The sequence below is a fragment of the Triticum dicoccoides genome, chromosome 6A, assembly GCF_002162155.2.
Source record: "Triticum dicoccoides isolate Atlit2015 ecotype Zavitan chromosome 6A, WEW_v2.0, whole genome shotgun sequence".
NCBI lineage: Eukaryota > Viridiplantae > Streptophyta > Magnoliopsida > Poales > Poaceae > Triticum > Triticum dicoccoides.
Genome location: NC_041390.1, coordinates 230,467,238 through 230,471,661, shown reverse-complemented (window position 1 = coordinate 230,471,661; position 4,424 = coordinate 230,467,238). Strand labels below are relative to the sequence as shown.

Genomic DNA, 4,424 nt, shown 5'->3' with positions numbered 1-4,424 from the left:
TTTCAGTTTTAAAATGAAAATGAACTCCGAAAAGCATGAGATTTCATGTTGAAAAATATGTTCAGATGTTTCTCTCCAAATAAAGTAGAAAAAACATATTCCATTTCATTTATCCATGTCCAAGGACGAATTAAATTTAGTAAAACGAAACTAAGTAAAAAAGAAAAAAAAAGACCAGGAAAATAGTAGTACGTGGGTTTTGAACATAGGACCTCAATGCATTGCTAGTGCCAGAAAACCACTGTATTACGTTACATCTAGAATATAAACACACACCGGAAGTTTTTATACTAACATATGAGTTTTTCTAGCCTACTGCCTTCTGATTGGCTGAACAAGGCCTCCCACGGATCACGCCTCTCCACCGTCCATCCTTAGCTGATCCAACGGTCCCTGCTCCTTCTACTCTCTATTTGTTCTTTCCCCGATTCTTATCCTCTCACACAGCCACACGAACGCGAGCACCGAGCACCAATGCCAGCAGCAGCCACGCCAAGGAACTCCAGAGCTCGCAGCCGTCGGACGCCGCCGTCCGCGCGAAGGGTCGGTGCCCGCACCTCCCACCGCAGCACGCCGGTGAGCCGCGCCTTGCGCCGCCTCTCTCTCTCTCTCTCCTATGTTCTCCTCTCTAATCTCTCTCCTCCTTGCAGCAATGGAGGCCGAGTGTCCATGGCATCGCCCGAGGTTACCTCCCAGTCGCCGTTCTCCTTCTAATTCGTCGGGATCCGGCTGGATTCGGACACGAGCGCCCTGTTCAGACCTTCCCGCCTCGCTTGGGTCGTCGGCCACATCGACGACGTCATACCGCTCACGGGATCCAGCTAAACCGCTGGCTGGCCACTTCCCCGCCTACACGAGACGCCCCCACATCAGCGCCTCCTCAACGAGCAACAGCAGCGAACGCCTCGCGAAGGGTGTCTCTGGTGGTGTCTTTTTCTTCTAAATCGTTTTAAAGAAGTTTGCCAGATCTGTGCCAGAAAAACAATGGCGATGAACTATGATTGATGTCCTGCGAAGGCTAGATCGGCGCTTGATGTGGTGGCAGAATATCTCCGGGCAAACTAGTAGGCTAGATCTAGAAAGAAAATCTGTAAAGTTTTTTGTTGTGTATTTCTTCCTTTTGGTAAAAGTAAAATTTAGTTACCTGGTATGTTTATGCAATTTTCCTTTTTCTTTACAAGGCAATGAGCATACATAATCAAAAAAATTCTTATTGACTTAAAGTTTTCCGTGGACCAAGAGAAACAAATGGATCGGCTAATATCTCAATTAAAATTAGTGGGCCTTGGACGGATCTGACATTTAATGGGCCAAAAATCTTATGATGGGCCGACAGTCTTGGACAGAGTTGAAATTTTGTGGGCCAAAACTCTGATTAGGCCGAGTACTACATGGGCTGCCATGTCAGATCTATGTTGGCCGCCATGTTGGATGATGACGTGGAATGCATGATTAACGCTGTTATCTGACAGCAAACTGTGACGGTCAGTTTCCCGTCATGGATCCATGACGGTTCTGGAGATCTGTCATGGAGTGCATGATGGTTAAATTATGACGCGATATACATGATGGATTTCAAATCCGTCCAGGACGACCTACCATGACGGATTTGCACACATATATGACAGTTCAAATCCGTCATGGATTAACACATTTCTTGTAGTGTGGAATGGAGATGATGGAGAGGAGAGGAGGTGGTTTTGCAATGGAGAAGAGGGAGAGGAGCGTGCGGCGGCGATTTAGGATTGGACGAGAGGGCCGACGTGCTCTGACTGGATCAAAATCAAAATCAATTTGGTGACATGCATTCACATTTTGCTTGTCAAATACAGTACGTGGTCAAACTTTGACCCAAAATACGCGAAACAACAAAAAAATACTTCCAAGACCAGCGCCGCTCTTCCGCTCTTCTCCTCTTAAACCACCGCCGCTCCTCTCCTGTTCCAATCTAAATGCAGCGCCGCTCCTCTCCTGTGAGATCATCTACAGGGTGCCGTTTGTGAGGGTGTCCTGCCAGAGAGAGCCGATGGAGTCTTCGTCGGCCGAACCCAACTCCAAGAGGAGAAAAGCAGTTGGCCCGACGACGCTTCCCCGCCATCGTCTCCCTCGCCGTTCACATCGTCTCACGAGGCGGCTGTCTGCCGCCGAGGAATAGGAGGGGGCTGCCCCCCCCCAGCCCAATAGTCGGGCAGGTTGTGAATTGTCAGGAGGAGCTTAGGGTTGTCAGTATTTGCAGGTTGTGAATTGTGTTTTGTGTTGTGTATTTTGAGAGTACTTTCAGATATGAATGTCTTTTGAATTTCAGATTTGCAGTACTGAGCATATGAAGTATTTTATGAATTCTAGATATCTATTTTTAGCACTTAAAAAAATGTAGTTTCATAGGAGTATAAAAGTGCAGACAATGTGATTCTCAGAGAAGAAACTGCAAGTTTCAGTTTCAGATAAGAAACTGCAAGTTCAGTTTCAGATAAGAAACTGCAACTTTCAGAGGCAGAGCATTTATATTAACACGGCCTTTTCAAACAGGGTTAACATCATGTTGGAAGTTTTATTCATGGTCGAAAATGGAACTACCAGCCAATTAACATCATACTGATCAACATTCATGCATAGCACATCTTCGTATGATGCACAGTCAAAATGCCCACATAATGTCGAGTGTGCGAAACATAGAGAAAACGAGGGACGAAGTTTTGGCAAGTGTTGGACGTGGTTTTGGGCTGCCCCGTCTAGGCTTTCATTTTTAACATGCGCAGCCCACGTCCTCGGATGGGAGGTCCATAGGCTTGTTTGTATTTTCTTAGGGCCGTCATGTATCGACCGGCCTATGGACCTCCCATCCGAGGTTTTATTTTTGGCAGCCCAATTTATGTATTTTTTTGAAGAAAACGCAGAGGTCTGTTCTATTTTTCTATATAAGAATAGGAACGCTAGGTCCAACTTATGTTTCCCTTCTAACTATATTATAAATATTTAAATTATTTTATATGTTGACTGTTTAGTTCACATAATTGGCAAATAGATGACCGCCATCGCGATCCCCTTCGCCCCCGCCACCACCTCCACCCTCGCCGCCGCCCCCACCACTACCTCCACCCTCACCGCCGCCATAGATCTCGCCGCCACCCGCCGCCTCCTGACTCCGGGCGCGCCTGCCCCCCTCAGCAAGTCCGCTCGCACGCCTCATGGAGTTGCCGGCCATATCCACAAGGGAATGGCTGGAAGACAGGCAGATATACAAGATGCATCTCCCACATGTCTACAAAGCCTTCCCGCGGATGCTCCAGCCGCTCGACTCCGTCGCGCCGGCAGTGCTGCGGGAGACTCGAGGGAGGAGATGGAGAGAGCGGGCGATGCGGATCCGCGACGACGCTCTCTCCTAGACCCAGTGCACGCGCGAATGGAGGGAAGCAGAGGAGGAAGCTGCGAGGGAGGAAGCCAAGGAGGGACCGAATCCGCTCTCTCACTCGCGTAGGTATGTTCGGATGTGCAAGGATCATGTGGATTGGGAGCTGCTGAATCTAGCCCTGCGGATCTACTTCGAAGGAGATTTCTCAGAGAAGCACAGGATGCCCCACTCCAGTGAGCCGTCGATTGCGTTCGTTCGATGGGCGAAAGGAGAAGTGAATTCGGGAGATCCACACCGTGCTGCGAGATGGGAATGCTTGACTGGACTCCTGCCCAGCAGCACGCCACCGAAGCCGGAGCAGGTGGATCCCCTACCTTACCTCTCCCCCAAACCTGCAGAAGATTGAAATTAGGCTTGCAATCTGCTTTAATTGAGCTGTCTGGTGGTTATTTCTGCTTCCTGAGAGACAACATATGGCTGGAGGATGAGAAGGAACCAGGAACTCCGATGAATTTCCCCTACCACAATAGGGGGAGCACCGGTTGGGCAGTGGTACAGCCCACCTTCGACCCAAATGGGGGCACAATGTGGGCAGGCTCCTGTAATTGCCCAAGATCAATCTGCTGGTGGTTCTGACTCTCAGATCAGTGGGAAATCTCAAGGCAAGAATCAGCAAAAGAAGAGATAGACATCCAGAAAACTGCTCCTGCCCCTGCTTCGGGCCTTATGGCATACTCTGAGGTGATCTGCTACAACTGTGGGGAACCAGGGCATCATTTGGATAAATGTGTCAAGCCCAAGAGTTGTTTTATCTGCAAAATGGTTACCCATAAAGTTCTGAATTGCCCTATCAGAAGGAAAACCCACAGTTCTGCTAGATATGTTGGAAGTGCTGCTCCAGGATTATGTCCACCATTGACAGAATTTTCTGTGACATAGAATTAGATAGTTTTTCCCCTTTCTAGTTGTAGAGCTCTGCCCAGATGTGGTAGTGACCACACTCCTTTGCTCTGGGACTCTTGGTCTTAACCAAACTCCAAAGAGCAATAGTTTTAAATTTGAAAAGTGGTGG

At 48.4% G+C, this 4,424-nt stretch overlaps 1 long non-coding RNA gene across 1 annotated transcript; it reads left to right on the top strand.

Annotated features, from left to right (window-relative positions):
* The first annotated feature begins 432 nt into the window (after nucleotides 1-432).
* Nucleotides 433-1,177, top strand: LOC119316695. The gene is made up of 2 exons (XR_005153189.1): nucleotides 433-576; nucleotides 651-1,177. It is a non-coding gene; the product is annotated as an uncharacterized LOC119316695 (long non-coding RNA).
* Nucleotides 1,178-4,424: the final 3,247 nt, after the last annotated feature.